This window comes from Tachysurus vachellii, chromosome 19 (assembly GCF_030014155.1).
Source record: "Tachysurus vachellii isolate PV-2020 chromosome 19, HZAU_Pvac_v1, whole genome shotgun sequence".
NCBI classification, from domain to species: Eukaryota; Metazoa; Chordata; class Actinopteri; order Siluriformes; family Bagridae; genus Tachysurus; species Tachysurus vachellii.
The window spans coordinates 8,576,946-8,599,035 of NC_083478.1; the positions used below are offsets into that span (position 1 = coordinate 8,576,946).

At 37.1% G+C, this 22,090-nt stretch overlaps 1 long non-coding RNA gene across 1 annotated transcript; it reads right to left on the reverse strand.

Moving 5' to 3' along the window:
• Positions 1 to 254: 254 nt before the first annotated feature.
• LOC132862187 (uncharacterized) lies at positions 255 to 7,808 on the reverse strand. The gene is made up of 4 exons (XR_009650000.1): positions 7,654 to 7,808; positions 6,640 to 6,753; positions 4,906 to 4,957; positions 255 to 284 (listed from the first exon to the last, which is right to left on the reverse strand). It is a non-coding gene; the product is annotated as an uncharacterized LOC132862187 (long non-coding RNA).
• Between the last annotated feature and the right edge of the window lie 14,282 nt (positions 7,809 to 22,090).

A 22,090-nucleotide genomic window follows, 5' to 3' on the forward strand; every position in this document is an offset into this window, starting at 1 on the left:
CACTTCTCTTGACACACCTCTTCTTCTACTCTTTACCTCCTTCTCCTCTGCACTTTTACTTCTCCCATTTCTTGTCCTCATTCTCATCCCCTGAGAACTCAGTTCGGAAATTCACGTCTTACTTTATGGATGCCTTTGTGTCAGCAATCACAGTTTTTTAAGAGCTCTTGAATGTCCAAATATTTAGCTATAACCACTGATGATAGACAAGTGCAAAATTTACACACTATGGTTTAACAGATTTAAATCCCAGGTTCTTTTGAAACAAGGATGATGAATTAGCCCTGTGAAAAAAAAAATGTCATGAAAGTGGTGTTGTATTTTTCATGTTTTATTTTAACTTTTAGCAGACAGGATGCTCCTGGCACATATAACAAGAACAATATATATATATATATATATATATTAAACTAGATATTAACCATATAGTTATTTTAGCCCAGGATGTACTACATTAATTCTGTACTGTAATCTCACTCAATATGCAAAATATTGTAATTTTAAAAAATTCAACTGTTATTAGATTTTCAGCAAGCATGTTTCACAGATGTCTTCTTTTACCTGTTCACAATTATAAAGATGTACCATGGTAGAATTTGTTTTTGATTTTTTTATATTTATCTTACTCCATTAGCAATGTAAATGCACAGAACGAAAAGGAAACCTTATAGAATAGAATTGAATTAAAAAGAATCCAAAATACAAGACAGACAGCGACTGGGAATGTGACGTAAATATTCCTGCAAATTCCTGATATATTAGAGAACGAGGCATGAGCCCTGTGTGAGTGTGTGTGTGTGTGTGTGTGTGTGTGTGTGCATGCCTATATCTGTGGAGGGCATCTACAGTCACTCCTTAGTTACATAGTCCACAAAACACTCTGACCTGGATACAAAAGTGAATAAAGTTTAAAAATTAAGAAGAAAAGACCCAAAAAAAGAGACCTCGTGTTAGTAAGAGCAGTCCATTTGTAAGGTTAGTCTCTAGGCTATATGCTACGATCATCTTCTCAACCTCATAAAAACTGGTGACTCACTTGTTCGCAAATAAACGATGAATCTAAGTTCATGAGGTTCAGACTATATTTGGATTAACGAATTTATTAGATGAGAGAGTAGGGTTTGTGTGTGTACGTGTGTTTGTGTACATGTGTTGGTGTTTCTAAGAAAGGTGGCTGTTACTGTAGGAACATGCCGTAGGAGTGTGAGAGGGAGGAAAGAGGTAGAGCCCATGCTATGAATTGTTGAACACCCACAGAGATAGCGTTCAAGTTTAACACTTGGTATTCCCCACCACTGGGTTATTTTAGGTTAATTGCCCCCCTCCGTTCCTCCCCCACCTCTCTCTCTGCCCTGACAAAGACACAGGACTCACAGCTGATAGAAGTAAGCCTGCTCTTCTCACTTACAGTAGAAAAGAAAAGGATGAACAAGACAGAGAGAGAGAGAGAGAGAGAGAGAGAGAGAGAAATCATGGCCTACCAAGGACAATGTGGTCAAGCTTTATTCTATACCCTCACAGTCAGCAACTGCAAGCTCATAAATCCTAATCTGAAACAGTGACCCCCATTCATCAGTTGTGTATTTGGTCAATATGTGTCTGCGCAAATACCTATACAGTGTATACATTCTCAAAAAATGTAAATAATAATAATAATAATAATAATAATAATAATAATAATAATAATAATATCATCAATAACATTAGCAAATAAAACAAGTATACTGTAACAACAGCATAACAGTGTACTCCAAGTACTAAAATTAAAAAGAAATGAGGCTACTAACCACAGGAACCTTACGCTAATCTATAGGTAATGGGGTTTAATGTCTTGTGTGAGTTTATAAATACGAAACAGAATTATTAGCAGATGTGGATCTTTAATAGCTCATTAACACTCGAGATGAACAATTTTGGCGCATTTGTATACAAGACACAGTATAAGACACAAACCAGGACACAGAGGGTTGGACAGGCAATCGAGCTTGAATATCATGTGAGGTTATAACAGTATACACCTAATTAATTTATTTAAAACATTAGACCTATTTTAAGTGTTTTTTTTCCCAAATTATATTTACTGGAAATAAGGGTTGTTCAAGATGGAAATGTGGCTCATCCTTAAAATAAATTAAAATACTAAAATAATTCAAATACAGAAATGTCACTATAAAGAGTTCACCTTTTCTACTTGATTTTGTAATTAAACACCTTTTAAACACCTCTCTCTGTTAATAGACATTTACAAACCGTCATTAAAACGAGGGATTGGGAAAGCCAAAGATTTAAGACCTTACCTCCTCCACTAGACTTATGCTAATATCCTGTTTACTTCTTATTTTGTGTTGACTTTCTGTTTCTGAGGCTTTTGACCACAAACTCACTGAAATATATTTTCTCCTTTCCGTTCACTTTCTTCGTATCTGCTTTCTTTTCACTGGCTATAACTATTACTTTTATGATTTATCGTGTAGATTAGATGTATATAAAGTTAATTTGGGGCTTGTCATGATCATGAGTATACAGTGCGCAGCAGCTTGCACCCATGCAGCTGTAGATGATTCACCGGCTGTGCTCAAATCATTCTTGTTTTTTTTTTTTTATGTTGCATGACATTACCATAAATCAGACACTGACTCACAGGTCATAGGTTTCAGATCTGAATTTGTTTCAGTTAATAGAATCATCCACCCTTTTTGTGAAGTAATTATTATTATTGCATAATATCTGTATAGGGTATGTGTGATCACATTTCAACCCACTGCAGTGCACAATCACATATCCATTCACACACCACGGATAATTTAGAGGTGCCAATATCTTTGAACTGGTGTGGAAACTTGCAAACTCCACATACACAATGTGGAGGTGGGAATCTAAACCCCAAATCCCTAAAGTGCGAAGAAAATGTGCCATGCCTCCAATTCATGTATTATATACTGTATTATTTATAATATAATACATATTCAAATTTATTTAAATTTGAAAAGTTAGATAAAACTCCATAAGTCTTTTATTATTAGCATGGGAAGGTTGTAGTATTTAATCTAATTCTAACCATGCCTTTTAACCAAAAATTATTCCCTAAGGTAATTACACATATATTACAGATGCATTAGATAGAGATTAGGTTAAAATATTGAGTATTGTGTGTATTCCTTTAATGAGTATTTATCTGGCATTATTTCTAATATTATACACTGGCTTGGATTAAACAGATTGAATTTTAATCAAGTGAGAGATTCATGATTGAAAAATACAAATCTATAACTGTGTTACACTGTGATAGCAATTATGCAGCAATTTCACTATGTTCAAATTAATTTGTCAATCGCAAACATCTCATGCAACAAGGTTAATGATTGGTCAGTATCCACGTTATTTATGTGATTGGATTCAATGCATAGATCTACTGATAAGAAACAAACAGTAATTTATCCACCTCTGCTGTGCCTGTGTTGGCTTCCTGTATCGGACACACTTGCACCGTTCATGCCGTTTTATGATAGCTGCTGACACGACATTCCAGGGGCCAGATGTGTTATCAGTGCTTGAGCACAAACACCTTTAATTAGAGGGCACTTCAGTTCCTGCTCTGCTTACTGCGTTATTCAAGAGTCATTTCAGCCAATGGATTGTGGGAATGACTGAACGTGTGTGAGTCAAACCGAAACTGATCTTGAGCTAATAGAAACAGAAGTACGTTTAAACTCTCATAATGTCAGGCCCAAAGTTTTGTTCTCCTCATGACAATGACAAGCTTTGTTAAATAAATATTAGACACACTTTTCCGATCTAGTTATACTCCTGTTCAAGCGTCTATGTTTCATTTCCATATTTGACACGCCCCGTCATTCCTGCAATGCCAGGTGTGCGCTGCTGCGTCATTGTACATCACCTCTATACATGCTTGCTCGAGGTGGAGAACTCTTTGACGAGAATAATGTGCAAGCCAACATGCCACTTGTCTGATCACATGTCCGGCATTACAATATTACAGGAAGATTCAAACGCCACTAAACAGATCTTAACATTCATGGGGATAATGATGCAGAATGACACATCATGCTCATAAACACATCATCATAAACACATTGTGGTCATAAAACCATTTTTCTTTGCCAGATAGCACAAAGATGGAATCTTTCTACTTTTCCTAACAGCACAGGGAAAAAAGGTGTGATTGTTTTTGGTCTAGACTAAGTAAAACTCACACCCTCAAAAACCCCTGACAAATAAGAAACACACACAAAGGCGCAAACACAATCAAAAGCCTCGTGATCCCATTTTTGCTGTACTTGCCAAACTACAGCGTCGTGTTCGCGTGCGTCTCATGAGGCAGACAAGGGCACATGATGGTAGGAATTCCATGCTGCCTTAACCCTGATGTAATCCCTAATACCGGCCTTCAGGAAGTAGGGGAAAAGCAAGCAACTGCCAGCTGGCATTCCCCAGTCTTGCCACCGACGTGTGTGTGCCTGTACACCTCTAACACATGATCTCCTCATTGATTCACATGCATATTGTCCAAAAATAAAGCTGATATAAAAGAAGTGACGTGTGCCAAGTCAGCATAATGTGCTGAGTCATCGTCTATACTTCTCTCAAATTTACTGACAGTATGAAAGCGATGCTATTTGAGGCTAATCTTGTGCCTGATTGTCGGAAAAAAGTTCTGGAATTACATAAAAAAAACTTTGTTTGTTGTGAAAATAGTACTATCTGGTTTTTACTTCCTGTTTGCTAAAACAGTGAATGTCAGGCACCAAAGGGTCACATGTGCTCATGACTAGAAGCTTTACAGAAAACTGAGCAAGCTATTGCTTATGGAAGATAGAAAAATGAGTAGAGACACAGACGCAAGGAACAAACAGAGGCACAAAGAATAATCATTAAAGATCTCACCACTGTGCCTGCTTTAGTTTCTCAGTCACTGCAAGGACCTCTGGTGAAGCTGCTGTGAAAAAAGAGTAAAGTAGTGATAGTTATTCTCTCGTGCTCTCTCTCTGTTTTCAACACACACACACACACACACACCCACCCACAGACATATATTGTACTATTACTCTGTCCATTCTACCACAGCATACATCAGACAATTCACAAGCTTAATCATCTTAAAGGGAAAGTACTTGTTAACGGAGGCTTGTGTTGATTATGCCCTTTGTTCATTTCAAAGTGCTGGATGATTGTGTATTTTATTGATATGTTTATTTAAAAAAACTGACCCCAAGTACAAACCTAAATATTATCATAGATCATATCAGACATTTTTTAATTATGTAGCAAAATATCTGGTATCTGAGTTGGCCAAAAAATACAGTGTCAAAGCTTGCAGTAAAACTGTACAGCGCTAACACTTACATTGATCTTATATCAGAAATTTTGAGATTTCAGCATATTAAGAGACAGATCAGAAAAAAGTGTCACTCAAAATAAAAATGCCTGATAGAAGAACTCTCTAAAGTGAAATAACATTATATCCCCTAATTTATTTCTCTAAATTTGTCAATCTAAAAAAAATTAAATAAATAAATAAAAAATAAAAAAAGAACACGGAAGAAACTCTTGTTGTGGGAAATTTGACGGTGGCCTCCACACTCTCAGGCCTGAAATGACTGACAGGCAAGAAACTCTACCGTTTCCCCTCCAAAAAAAAACCTGGAGACAGTAAGGAACAATCTGGGAAGACAAAGTGCAAACACTGCATTTCTAAATAGTATCAGTTACCTCAAGAGACTGGTGATCAATGCAAGCTCTATTTGTAGAACTGGAGAGCATTAATAATTTAATACCTCAGCCTTCAGCCAGAAAAATACACTATTAACATCACCGCATTGCTCCTGGTGACATAAAACTGACATACGCATACATACTAATGTAATGCAGCTATATGCCGTACGCTTAACAATTCTGGTATCACAGAAAGCTGCAGTCGGCAGTTGAGCCTTACAACAAATCACACATATTTATGGTGTGCTATGAGCATCCTGACCAATCTCATGCGATTTAACAGACAGCGATCGTTTTTGAACCAAATAATGTGCTAAATCTAAACATCTAGTAATATAATTACAGTATGATATTTCAGCAACATCACACGGTATATTTGTTATACGTCGTTTTTTTCTATAATTTTTCATTTTACAGTTTGTTAACTCTAATTAATATATAGAGACAAAAAAAAACAAGGACCGATTCTTAATATTATTAACAATTTTTACATTTTAATCTCAACCTAAAGTCATTTTCTTGCATTCAAGATATTAATGCACAAGAATATTATATATTTGACTATTGTTGTCTTGTAAAGGGCTTAACAGGAAAATAATCAAATTTAAAGGGATTTTATTTTATTTTAATTTAATATTATTTGAATTTTAATTGCAATCCAAAATGATAGAGTGCATCATAATATTAAAAACAAATAAAATAGAAATTGTTATCTATTTAATAAAGATCTAAAACATTTATAAATTCATTTCTGGGACATTTTTATAAAGATAAAATATTTTACTGTTTTGAAAGTTCCTGAAATGCATTCAAAAGAACATCTTTTGGAATGACGATTTTAAATTGTTATACAATGAATAATAAAAAAAATAATTTCTATATCTGTTCAAATATCTGCTAACTTACCTAACGTCTCTTTGGGCTGCAGGAACAAATTATCTGTCTCTCTGCTTGAAGGAACAGAGTGAATTATGGTAAAGCTGGGGTTTTCCAGTGAAGGGACAACCACCGACATATTTGCTGTTGAATAAAAAACACAAACCACATTCTATGATCACACACATGATCTCAGCGACTGACAATTCCTTTGCTTTGTTAAGCACAGAGTGATATATAAGCTTTAAATGGACTTTAGCAGTAAGGAAATTGATTTCCTCTGTTCCTCAAATGGATACTTTTTGTTCAGGGAAAGGGCCGAGGCTGATGAAGGTGACCGTGGGTATAAACTTAATTCAGTGAACACGGCAACCATGGCCATGAGAAACATAAGCTTAAATTGAAGTGCTGAGCTCAGCATCATCACATCATACTTACTGAAATATTACGGCTGTTGTGAATAGCATAATTACATGACTGCATAATAATATAACAATACTTATGTGTACATATATGAGCCTTTGAAATGTATGACAGTTGGCTGTTGTATATGAGTGTTGAATGACAGTGCAGAATTGCATAACACAGAGTTTAATTAATACTTACATCATATCAAAATAAATCAACTCTTATTATGTTTAATAAACTTAAACGAACTCATACATTTTACAACTATCCTATTACACTATAGATTTAACACCTACAATATTGACTTAACTCCTACAGAGAACTTACATTAGACATTACAGTTCAATTGTACTTATTACAATGTAAAACTGACACCCAGAGTGTTAAATAAACTCACAGCTGAAAGGTACACAAACTAAATCATAGTGATTAGATTACCACCTACAGCTTTTACACCTTTACAGTATTGAAGGAAGACCTACTCTGTTGAATAGACACATAAAGCTGGACACAAAATAAACATGTTGGGTGTTGATAGCACATTAGTTGGTAAGAAAGACACTAAAAAAGAAGTTGTAGAGAGAAGGGTGTTCACACTACCTGTGAAATGAAACACATCCCAAAAAAGTGTCTTACCTAGTCCAGGGGTTTACAGCTGTAAGTCCAGGGCACAGAGCAGACAGACACAGAGAGATACTGGTAGAACCAAGATGTGTGTAGTTATCTTCACCATGGCCAGGGTCATTGTGCAGAGGGAACAAACAATCACACACATACACACAGCTGCTGTGTTGATCACAAACTGGAGCTGACTTCAGACAAGCCGGTACAAGTCAAGGCATGTTCCTGTCGAACAGAGAGCGCCCCCTAGAAAGAAAGAGGAAGGGGTGAGAGAGAAAGAGAAAGGGAAAAGAAATGGAAAGAAGAGAACAAGAGGAAAGACACGAGAGAAGGAAAAGAAAAAGGGAGAAAAAGAAAGGTAAGGCAGTTTGCTAGTATCAGAGGTAATAGGATAAGTGAAATATTATCCTAAAAGAGCAAAAAGCAAATATTTACTTACACATATAACTAACTAACTAACTAACTAACTAACTAACTAACTAACTAACCAAAACAAGCAAACAAACAAATAAATAATATATTTGATATTTTTTGACCTATAAATAATCTAAAATTTTAATACAAATAAAGAGAATTAAAAAATATTTTTGTTTTAACAATTTAAACAACTTGTATCTAATAATAATAATAATAATAATAATAATAATAATAATAACAATAATAATAATAATTAATAATAATAATAATACTTAAAAATTACTGTTGTATCCACATACATCTGTACACAAGTATATCATTTAAAAATATATCATATATGAATCATGTTCAATATTAAAAATAACAACAGAACCATATGCTTGTTTCTAAATTATGGATGGACAAATCTATGAATAATAATATCTGACCATATCATGGAATAGTCTGTTTATAATTGTATTAAATTATTGATCATTTATAATGCAGCATTTGATGCTGGACAAAATCAGCATATTGAAGTGAATTGTAAAGTCTTAAAAAAGTAAGTGTGTGTCCATTGCACCCCCTGTTGGAGGAACGTTATAAATGGACATTGACCCTGACTACAGTCTTTAACATTCTTCTAAACTGCTTCTTCATTTTTTTTTATCTGTTAAATGAAGGTTTATTCAAAACCAGCAGTTCTGCTGTCGTCCCATGCCTACACACTGTTAGCTCTAAATCGGGAACATGTTCAACCACAACCCTAAAGGAATATAACTCACACATACTAGACATTAAACAGGTTAATATTAAATGCACAATAACATCTTGTGCTCATTTGTGTGCAAACACTATGAAGTCCAACAGCCTTAGCTTTAAAACTGACATATTCCCCACTGATTATAGGAATTAGATCTTTTTCTGGTTTAAGCCTAATTAAGTGTGCACCAATTGGACGTCTCTGCAGGAGGAGGGTGTAATGGATGGTTACAGTACGCAGCTTTACAAGCGCAGCATCCTGGAGTTACAGCGTAGCTCAGCAGTCTCTCTGTCTTCCTCTCTCTGCAGTCTGGGCTACTGTACAGCGCTGGACGATGACTGCACTCCACTCTACTGTGTCCAAGCACTTTTATACTGATGACCTTATCAATAAACAGAACAAAGTCACATAAGCCAGCATTTCCCATTTCCGCTACAACGCTTTCTTCTGCACCTTGACATTTTCTCCCCATGCTGTGGTTTCGCTTCACTCCCCTACTCTGTTATTTTCTTTAATTTTTTAAGCCTTAACCTATTTTCAAAAATCATGTTTTTCAATGTTTATATATAACCTGCATGTGCATTGAACTTTCACGGATTGGAGTGTGGGCCGGTTAAGAGTGGGGGTGCATGAGTGTGTCCCACTGCAGAGAGCCCCCTTGCACATGAGGCTGAGTGAGCCAAAAGCTGCAGTGGCCATTAATACAGTGATAGGCGAGTGGCCTACTGCATTGGATTCCCATTTCTCTTGAGTCATCAGAATCCATAGAGCACATTCACCATATGAGGCCGATACACTCCACTGATTCCTTCCATATGAATTGTATATAGGGAGCAATTTCAGTGAAGTGTGCCGCTTTAAATCTGGCACCATTTTGTAATGAAACTGCATTTATAGGTAGTAAATGATCTGTGGGTTTAATTTTTTTAGAGCAAAAATGACAAGGAGTATTAGGAAAAATTATGAATGGCATGCGTGTTGAAGGGGACAAAATGTCTTCTACAGGATGTCTGTAGGAATTCTTAGTGGAGCAAGTCCAAAGCTTGCTGCATTGATGACATCACTGAAAAGACTAGAGTACTGGTATGGGACAATGCACCATTGGCAGAAAGTGTATGTGTGTGTGTGTGTGTGGGGGGGGTGTTTAGGGGATAGGTACAGTAGGAGTGGTGGTGGTCAGGCTAATCTGCCTGTTTCTGTGGAGTTTCCTGTATACACAGAGGGCACATTGACACTCATAGCTGCCAAACTCAGCAGCAGAGTCATTCTTCTCTTTTGCTCTCTCACTCATTCCCTCCGTGTGACTGCATTGCTGCTCCAGGCTAACCCAACACTGCAGGAGCTGTGCTGCAGGACACTGCAGGAGAGTCTATGCTTCTTTCTTTCTTTCTTTCTCTCTCTCTCTCTCTCTCTCTCACACACACACACACGCTCACTCTATATCTGCTCACATGGGATGGCGATCAGAAAAAGTGGTGCATGCTTTGCTGAGTTTTTTAATGTCCCACAGTAAGAAAAAAAAACATGCTCACAATGCACTATACCGGGCAGCTGCTCTCTGGGGAGCTAGAAAAAGGTAAAGAAAAAGAGAAGGAGATCAGAAAGAGATGGAAAGGGAGAGGGAAGGAGGGAGAAAGATGGGACAGAATAGTGCTGGTGGAGGGGGAGGGGGTGCAGAGAATGTCAGGTGAGTGCGGCAATTTGCAGCAACAGCAATACCCCAGTCCTCCCCCTTTATACCCCCCTTCCCATCCCAGCACCATTCAGCAAGAAGCTGCAGAAAACTGCAGTTTCTGCTAATGATGTCAAGCTGTGAAATCTGACAATGATGTATCACTCCTCACTTCATCCTGTATAAAGTATAAAAGCCTAAATCTCTTGCAAGGCCCTGATTATCTGAATGTTGAGAAGCTGAACGCCTGAAGCTCTGTGCTTCCTGATTAGTGAGAGTATACACACTACTTGAGAACAAGGAAACAAATTGAATGAAGTCTAGGGAAGAGCTTTTACTATAGGCTAATGTTTATTTTAATAGCTTACATTCCAAGGGCACACTTGGACACAATGCACACTTTAAAAGAGATAAATTATAAGCCTGCAGCACAGGAAGAGTTATGTGTCTATAGATAACCCACCATTGTCATTCCCCTTCAAATTTTTCTCTATCTGTGTACACTTCTTTTGGTCAAGTAGTGGTGAAACATTTGCTAAAGCCTATGTATTCAGTTACAGATAAAATTTAATTAAAGAAACATAGTATTCAGTCATTTAATCATCCAAATATTAGAGTATTAGCTGCTCATTTTCCATTTACAAAGCAACACACTTAAACCCACTATGGGGGCTCTTGTGCACCTGGTCAGTTTAGACTTAATGTCAAAATCTTCTGTCTCAGCTGTAGGGTTTTTGTGGCTGTGACGCTGCTAGATGACATGCACCGAGCATTTAGTTCCGCAGTGAGAACCTTCTGTCCCAGCTAGGCCGCCCTCGAAAACTTGTCTCTACTTTCACTTCTGCTGCAAACTACTTAACTCTTTCCCTCCTGGCGCACACATACTAAACATATAGGCAGGAACAGGCAGCATGCAATATGCAGAGAGGAACGTCAACATTATAGAATACAAAAGCTGCATCTAGCATACTGCTGACTAAGATGGACTGATATCTATAATATGTGCGTGCATGCATAGACCCTGCACCCACACGGCAACTAATTCCCTATTACATCCGGCCTCTCTGCCTGTCAGGTTGACTTGCTCTGCTATTTAAAAATCATGCCATGTGTTAGCTCACACACGGGAATCCTTCACCGAGTCGGCTGGTGCAAAGCAGTCGGCCACTCTTTGCCAGAACAGGAGGCTGAATGCAGAAGAGCGCTCATCGTATAGCTCGATACATCCTTTACCCGGCATCCTGAAGAGCCTGGTCCCGGGTTGGGAGAATTATGCGTCTTCTCTAGTATAATTCTCAAGCACCTGCTCTGTACCTTAAGGTGAAAAGTTGTTCATGCACCCTTTGCTGTTGAGAGATAAGCAAAGTTCTGTATACTCACTCAGCCTTGTGTTCACATCCCAGGATGTGGAGCCTTTGCCGTGTCTCTGGTTGACTTCAGCAGCAAAGTTGACTGCAGCATCGTCTGCTGAACGGAATGACATTGTTTTGTGCTCGCTCCCTCTCTCTCTCTCCGCCTCGTTCTGCTGTCTCCCTCTATCTCTCCCTCCCTCTCCTCTCTCTCTCTCTCTCTTTCCCTCTCCCTCTCCCTATTCCTCAGTGCGTGCTTGCTGGCTCTTCAAACTGCACAGCTCAGCAGTGTTCCCCTACTGCCGCAGCAGCTCCTGCATGAGCGAGTGTGCTGTGACTTTTAAAGGGGAACGCAACCTGGAGGGTCAGCGTGCACCTCAGCTCCCTCCCACTGCCACCACCGTTACCCTCCACCCCCTCGGCTGCATCAGCTGGACAAGACGCTCCTCAAAAAGGGGGGGGGGTCTTGGGGGGATGGAAAGTGTGCATATTGGAAGGTTCACCAAATCCAAATCCCTGGCTGTCCATAAGAGCTCCAGATAAAGGTTTGACCCTTTTTGAGAGTGAATTGTTAAGGGAACATCCGTCATTGCAGCTGACACTGGCCTAAATCCACATAATGCGTCTACGCTCAAAGTGTTTTGGCAGTCAGGACTTAATATATGGAACTACATTCAGAGCCACATTCATTATCCTTACTGTTTCTTTCTCTGCTGTACTATTGGCAAGGCATAGGAGCAATAAGAGGAAAAGGAACGTGGCAATCCGAAACTTCATTTTACCAGCATCTTAAGAAACTGGATCCAGGTACGTCCAAGGTGTATCAGGAACCAGCAGGTCAATATGGTCTGCGAGTGAAAGAGATCCATTACCAGTGGCATGCAACATAATATCTGACACAGGAAGATCACAAAGCATTTTGACAATCAAGATGATTGTAGTGTGGTCTCATGTTCCATCCTAAAAGCTGCTTGGGATACAACCGAAATCCTGAGAAAATAAAGCAGTGAATTTTATTAATTTGCCCAGACTGTGAGTGAGAGAGTGCAATTAAAGGTTTGGTCTTCTCTGGGGATAGGAAATCAATCTCAACTTCACTGGCTCCACATCAGCAGTGCTGCATCTGCTGCATTCCTGCAGCACAACTGCTGCTGTTTCCATTTCTCTACAACACACTTTTTTGAACTTACACTTGAACAGAGAAAGGAGATTGGAAATCTTTTAAAAGGACTGGGATATATCTCAGTGTGAACCACAAGCAAAAGTAATAAAATGGATTCTTACATGCTAATCTTGGTCCAGTAGCAATTCTGCTCACTTTCACTTTCCAAATTGCTTCTGAAAATAGCAACTCAATATAGTGCTTTTTAGTTGTTTTTTTTATAAAGGTATACATACAAGGTATTATATAAATTAGAGTAAAAAATGCTTATCAATAAGCACAATAAAATGGCTGACCATAATGCTGATCTAAATCCATCGATCCTCCTCTTGCACGGCTTGCCTTCCTTGTCTTGCCTTTCAGCATCACTGCACCACTGCAGCCGCACTGTCCATGTTCGCATCTTGTGCCTATTTTGACACGTCTTCACCCTTGCATCCCCTCCCTAAGCAGCACACTTTGGTAATGGCATCTCCATTGATAAATAAAACACAAGCGAAGGCCCTTTTACACGGCCGATCACATTACCTCGCCTCACCTGACACTCTGAGTCAGCTGTTACAGTGTCCTTTCTAGTCTTGCTGGATACATGCATGCATTGGCTCTAGTATAGCTGTTCTCTCCATGCAGGTGTACAGTACAGGTGTGTGTGCGCGTGTGTGTGTGCTTGTGTGCGCATTTAATTTGTTTGTATCTCTATGGATGGCCAAACTCATTTACTGTACACAATAATAACAATGTGCCGTACAGTATTACTGCAGCAGTGTGGCGTACGAGGCTTCTGTAAACGCTGCATTCTCTACTGAAATCATTCTTCGCAGGAATGATTTATATAAATTAATAATGAAATACACCAGAGTCAGCATGTAGGCATGTTCGCTGCATGTGGTGCTGCTTTGATGCGCTTTATTTCTCCAGCCTATTGACTAGGCTAATAAGCATAAAAGCCGCATTGATCCTATACACTTCCCAGCAGTTCTCCGTCACTCAGTCAGGTTAGTGGTTTAACCGAACAGAAGTGTTTGCTCAGCCTGTCCCCACTTGGGCCTGACAGAGACAGCTGTCCATACAAAGAATACAGCTTCAGCAGGATCCACTCTCCCTCTCACAACCAGCTGAGAGTGTTACAGAACTGCCGTTAGTCAGTTGGTCAGACTAGCACAATTCATTCATGGAGCCAGTGCCTCTTCGATGACCTCATTTTTTGGAAGCAGGGCAAGTTGCTCTCTGGGCCAAGACTCACACACTCACACACACACACACACACACACACACACACACACACACACAGAAGATTGTTACTGTACAATTCAAGGTACGACCTTCTTCTGACATTATACTAATGCATTAATTCTGACACTATTATTAATGTAGCTAATTAATACTACCTATGTTTAAATCTAACGCTAACCATAATCTAATCATAATGAAATCAAAATCAAAGCTTCTGACTCTGTAATACAGCCAATTTGTGCCTTTCAGGACTGGAATATCTAAGAGTTTTTTGACCTTGTGGGGACAATTCGGCCATTAAACATACACATCATCTCTCTCTCTCTCCCTTTCTCTCTCTCTCTCTCTCTCTCTCTCTCTCTCTCTCTCTCTCTCTCTCTCTATCATGTATGTGTAGAAATGCCATTGTTGAAAACTGTTAAAAACAGGAGTTCTGAGGGCAAACTATGGCCAGAATATCCCCACATATATCAGATTTTTCTGTTATAAGGGGGACATTTAATTTAGTCCCCACTAATTTATCAAAACATGCCTCCCATTTCCCTCATACCTCGTGTCTGTACACCACACATATTGTAGGTGTTAATTTTGTGCAAATCTTTTGTCACCTTTCTTTTGTGTATTTTCTACTAAGAAAGAAATAATACCAAACTTTTAGAATTACCAAAATATTACAGATACTTATTCTCAAGTGTGTCAGGAAGGATAAGTGACACAAAAAAGATAAGTGTGGTCTCTGCGTTCATAGAAATATGGAGCAGGTGGACGAATCAGATTTGTATGATTGGGTGAACTTCGCTGCCATTTTGCCTGGAAGCTGCAGCATTAGGCAGGTTAGAGTAAACGCCGCATGATGGATCGGTTGCCTCTGAAGTGGCCATATGTACATATGTGAGACACACGGCTTCATGGCTTCATGCGAGGAAATTAGTTTTAACTCCATGAGTCCAGGAACCTCATTCCAGTGATGTGTGTGTGAGCCAAACCCAAAATAACTTGCTTGCTAAGTTATTCGGATTTTCAAAATAAACCTTTCCACTTGTGTTTTTACATATTACAGTGACAACTCCTGAAAAAAAGCACTTAATGAAATGAGTGTGCATGGATCATTTAACTTCTCAATTAAATATTAAGCGGTTCATTGAAGTCTAGCGTGGTCGGTATTCACAAGCCCAAGGTATTACATGCGATATTAACACAATAAGAGAGAAGCAGAGATTTCACATATGTTAATAATGTGCTTGGATGCACATAAACTGTCTCTTATACGATCTCCGTGTACAATAAAGGATGTGGAAGGATGCACATAGACATCTTCTGAAGATTCGAATAGTAAGAATGGTTTCTCCCAGTGCTGCATTCCTTCTAATAGTGTTTGGCCACAGGGAATTTACACTTCCCTAGGATTAAAAAACAAACAATCAATCATTTCCATAAAATAATTTCTATGACCTTCTTTTGACCTCTGTTGAAATGAAAGGTCCAAGCAATACACACAAGCTTCTACAATTTTGTACTTTATTGCTGTTACATTTACACCAAAAGGACCAGAAACTCTCCAATAAGTACAAAGTTCATCTCAATTTATGAGATAACGCTAACATCTGGTGTAGAATCTTCTTTTGCAGGACACCATAATACCAGATTTTCAGCTCTAAGGAATCACAGGGCAGATCTGCTGCTTTGCAGAACACATCAACGGAGAACATTTTGCAGTAGCACATTTAAAGAGACAGTACACCGTTGCCTGATGTGACCTGGGGGGAAACAGATTTGCATAAATGTGTCATACAAATGGGCTCCGTTCCAATTTGTGTGTTTAATGAAGTTCTCAATTCTCTAATGTATACAAAAAAACATTCCTGTACAGAGAGACATTTTTAAGAGTTATACAGTTCTTTTTTTTATTGCTTTATAAAACCTTACAGGCTAATATTCCACTAAAATACTGTCAATTAATAGTGCATATTTTTCTTTTGTGTTAGTACTGAAGCTGTGTTAAATATTTGGTTAGCTTTATGAGAATTCACCAGAGCAGTACAAGCCTTTGTAAAATGATTTAGAGGGAAGGAAGTAAAGAGTCTACGTCTGCTTTGTGTTTGTACAGTTAGAACTAATAACACAATATTTACAAATTATATTCCAGCCTTAGTATTTTTTAAAATCTTTTTATTCTATCTATCTATCTATCTATCTATCTATCTATCTATCTATCGTACATCGTGTGAATAGACAGACAGACAGACAGACAGATAGATACATAGAGACAGACAGACAGACAGAGATAGATAGATAGATAGATAGATAGATAGATAGATAGATATCAAGGACAAATTAACAGAGATTTATAAAGAAAACATTAATTAATTATTACTATTACTTAATTATAAATAATTACTATTTTGTATAGGTATAAAATTGTTCTTATTCTATTTATTATTTTTTTTCTTGTGTTGTGCATAGTCCATCTGTTCGTCTATTCTAGTTGTACCACTGTACAAAAAACACAATATGCATATCATATTTGTATACAGAAATTAGTTTCATATCTCCAGACATAAAGCATGAGTTATCAAATGACAGTGATTACAGTGATTTTTGGTTTGTTTGTTTGATAAACCATGTTTAATTGGAATTGTTATGACATTATTAAATTATTTATAGCTATTCCTGAAATATATAAATTGTTATGATTGTTGATTGATGACAGATGTTCCTAATATAGTGTGTAGTGTACGTATTCACTCTAAAGTGTGATATATCAGGGATAAGAATAGGACAGGAAAGAGCTTGAGCCAGTTGTGTTTGTGTGTGTGTGTGTGTGTGTGTGTGTATTCTGTCTTGTTCATATCCGTGATATTTTTTACACTTTAGATTATATCTGCTTCATGAAAGCAGGAGCAGCAGAAAGAAATGCTTTTCTACAGGGACTGTACAAGTATATGGATCATCTTATACAGCTCCTGAAATTGTCACAATAAATTAGCTGCACCAGTCCATCAACAGAGAACTTATTTTAAATACAAAATGAACAACATATTTTTTCCTTCATATTTCAAATATACAAAATGGTTATAGTGTTATGTCTGAGTTATTTGTCCTTTGCTGGCTTAAATACAACTTTACCATTTGTTAATGTCAGAAATATGGCATGGGTTTCAGAAAACCTCCCTCTGTGATCAGATTGTTAAAGCAGCAGTTTATAATAATGTGACATTCTCACTGGAAAGGCTTTGCTTCTAAATCACTAAGAATACATTCAGGCTAACCATGATGTAATTGGACAACAGGCATATGCACAGCAACGAGGGGCTTATTAACAGACATAAACATACCGGAATATCATACACAGCCTACACTGTTGGGATCCTTTCCAAAGTGTGTTGCAAATATTCAGTAGCATGCATCTGTCTATTGTATTCATTGCTTTTTCATCAGTAAACCATTGTCAATAAAATAATTAGAAATAAAAAAAATCCATTCACAGAAAATCACTAGGTTATTTTTTGTGCAATGTTGACTGAGTTGCCAATTTGTTGGCTATTACAAATGTATCAACGCACAACTAGGTGTAATTCTAGTGCTGAGAATTTAAAGCATTGTAGACAGGAAATGTCTCAGCTGCTACAAGCGCCAAGATGTAAAGATGGAAACCTGAATAAAGCGTACCAGGAGTATTGTCCTAGGCATGCCCTTAACTGGCAATGCCATTTCATTATGCACCAGGAAAATGTCACTTTCGATAAAGCAAAACAGCACTAAATGAAACAACTCTTCCATAAATTACAAAGAAATTTGAATTCTAGGAAACAGATGAAAAACTATGTAAAAATTGTTTTTCATTAACCCGATTTTTTGTGTACTGCACTTCCTTACAAGGTTTATTTCCCTTGCTGGATTCTTTTCCCATTGAGAGCCCAAGGAGACTGCAGCAAACGTGTGCTGGCTGTCCATGGCCCACATGCGATCCGCCACAGCCATGTTTTAATGCTGATTGCCTCTCTCTCTTTCAGCAGCAATGCACCACTCAAGTCCTGCAGGCAATTTGACAAATGAGCTGCAATAGTAGCAGAGGTGCGTGTGCACTGCAGCAAGCCTCCCACACTGTACACCTTCCTAATGACTGAGCATTACTGCATGAAAGTTTACAGCAATGCACAAGACCATGCATACACCCACCTTTAGGTGTATTCAGCATAAGCGCTCACAAACACACCCTGAGAAGAAAAAAAAAAAAACATACAAAATCTCACCTTGCTCCCAGCTGTACTGCACCTGGACTGATGCACTGCTTTTTACATAAAGCTCTGATGCTTGCAGTAAACACTCCCTAGTCTTGACGACTATAATGAAAGAGGTTTTGAGAGGGGTCTCTGATATACCTAAACATTTCTAATAACTAAAACAGAATAAAACAAAATACTGAGATCCCACTTTTGATGATTTTTAATCTTATAGTAGATTCAATTAAATGAGCTCAGGTGCAAGACATTTATGACTGCATAGATTAGACTACAATAGAATACTGCAATACCACAATGATGCTTTTTCAGCTATCCAATAGAAAATGAAATTCAATCCCCTGCCAGATTTGTATGAGTTAAAGGAATAGAAAAGAATAAAACAGAATAGACAAATCTCAGTTTGTTGTGTTTGGCTATTCAATAATATATCAAATTCAATTGGTTGCAATACATTTATGAATTTAAAAATAGATGATACTAGATTAGACTAGACTACACTAGAATAGAACAGAAAATGCAGATCTCACTGACATTTTTGGCTACTTCAGTAAGATAAAAAATTCAATTGGCTACAATATATTTGAGTATATAATATAATATAATATAATATAATATAATATAATATAATATAATATAATATAATATAATATAATATAATAACAGAATATGTAAACACCACAGTAATATATTGATTTCACTTAGCTGAAATATATTTAGGACAAAATAAAATAAAAGTAGATTTTTATGAGTAAATAATAAAAGCAATAAAAAAAGAACACTTAAAATTTTTAGCTTTACAGTTTGGTATTAATGGGTGAATAGAATACTTCCCACTGTGGTGTTTTCAGAGATACAGTATGATATTAGATTCCATTATCTGGCAGAGCTTTATGAGTAAATAGATAACTACAATAGAATAAAATCTTTGATCACTCTCTGATGATTTCTAGCTTTAGAGTTTGATATTAAAGTCACAAAGCTGTAATGTATTTATGAATAAATAAATTCCCTTTCTTCTTTCACCAACTTGCTACCATAGTGAGCCCAACAGCAGCTGTATGAAGAGGAACGACTGCACTTCCTGACGCATCAGGCTCTCACTCACCTTGACGTAAAACCGGGGGAGCAAAGCTTTAACTGTAGGAGCAAGTGCAGCCCGGGGGCTGCCTGATGGGACACGGTATTGATTGCCCTGAGATGGAGAGATTTTAAAAGGCTGGCGGAAAAAGAGGAGGAGTAAGCGAGGTACTCGCAGCAGCATTTGCATGCCTCCCCCTTGCAGATATCAGCACGCTCAGCATTATTGTGCTGGTGCTGTGCAGGAAAATGTGAATTTCACATAAGACAGCTGAGTGCTGGGTAATTTAATTCTGCACCCAGCTTCTCTGCCAACAGCGTAAAGTGAGCCACGTTACCTTCAGACTCGACCTCTCATCCTCACCCCTGAGGACGATGCATAAATGCAATGAAGAACATAAACACATAACATAATGCATGTAATTCCCTCAACGCACCAGTAAATAAGGGCAGACATTTTGCAATCCAAAATCAAAATAAATGACATCACATATTACTAAATACCTATAATTAGGTATAATTAGGTATAGGTAAATAGGTATATAACTAAATACTTATAATTAGGTAATAACATTACTACTAAAGTTATTTATAGTACATTTATGGCATTTGGCAGAGGTCGTTAACCAAAGCGACGTACAAAAGAGCTTTGAAGTCTCTGGCAATGAATACATTAACACAGGTTCACTAGGTTAATGACTCTGGATAGCAAGACTTAGGATAATACTATAATTTGTAGTTAAAACATGTATTTAGTTGCAAAAGAACATCCAAAACAATTTTCCAATTGTGGTCTCGGATTTTTAGACCCTATTGTGTGTGTGTGTGTGTGTGTGTGTGTGTGTGTGTGTGTGCATATCTATCTATCTTATCTATCTATTCAATATAAACTGTGAGATGAAATAGTCTGATACCACTAGTGGAAATTCTGTTTTGGCCTTCTTTTGTAATTTAACAAAGATTTTTTTCATGACAAATGATGATATAGCAATAATGAGCAAAATGTTAGAAATATCTACATAAATTTCCAAATATTTTAGTACTTATTTAATGATAGTATGCACAGACTCCACAAGTTAAAATGTATTAATTGTACAAAAATGTCTCATCTGAACATATTTCTATGGAAGGGAAAAGGCTCACAGAAAATCTGGTGGTAATTTTTTTTTCCTCTATTCCAGTTTTAAATAATAACAAATAAATCCAGTTTAAAACTAAATAATCCAGTTTAAATTATTTGTGCGTGTGTGTGTAAATGGATATTGATCACGCCATCACTCTGATATATAATTAGCATCATTTAGAAATATATCTATATTATACAACAAATTCCATGCCACATTATGAACTATAGTCCTGTGTCATAAAACTCACTGTCAATATTAATTAACATCCATTTAATTTATTTTTATAGCTCAGCCAACCTGTGTGTGCCTTACTAGACACAGGGAGGCAGTAAAGTGCTGTCTCTGCAAATTTCCCCATCGTTTTCTGAGAGCCTACATCTGCAATTCAGAGTTATAATTTAAGCCACCAATCAATCTTGTTCCAATTTGTGAACAATAAAGAACAAAATGAATCAGCATAAGTAAATAAGTGCCAAATGACAAATCAAAGCATATTATTAATCTGAGCCTTCTTGGTATAAGTAAATGTTTTTTGTTAACAATAACCATTTTATTTATTTATTTATTTATTTATTTATTTCATTTTATTTTTTACATAGGAAACCAACTAATTATGATATTAGTAGAAGAAACATATCACAATCACATATTATTCATGTGAGCACATTTCATACCACTTTCATATAATGTGATAAACTTCTGATTACACATGAAATGTATATGATTTTCTCACAGGGGTTTTTCACACATATTGAAGTCACTAATGTGCTTAAGTCTAAATTAAAAAAGATTATTCACCAAGTACAAGACATAAACAGGTCACAATACAGTATAAAATTAAAACTACACTGGTACATTTCAGTTCTAAAACTACAGCACAGAGCAAACCACATAAATACTGCTAGTAGTGAAAATGATGTAAATGCAATAGCTCTTAGAGATGATGAGTATTAAAAAATAATTTTAAAAAATAATAGTACAATCTAAATCAAAGTAATTTGTTTAAGTATATTTGCCTTTGCTTTAAAAAATGCAATTCCTATATTGTTATGGATTTTACAGGTGAAAAAGAAACCTGTTACTGAGATACAGCCAAAATTGTACAATGCACAATATACAAAGAGTGTAACCAAGTAGAATAAGAGACTGGATTAGTCTAAATATCTTGGGTAACTGTGAGATTACCTCATGTTACATATCCTTTAGGCATGACCTAGGGTCAGAACAACGACAAAATTCGCACTCACATACCTCCAGCCTGACATCTATTTCTGAAAAGAAAGAGGTGCTTGTGCTGAGATCTCTGAAGGCTCTGTTGGGGAAATTTAGAGAGAATGAGTCACCCAGCACTGAGGTCTGCATGTGTGTGGTGGAAATGAGGTGGCCAAAACCACTGACTACCAAACAGTACTGCACGTAGGTGCTGTGT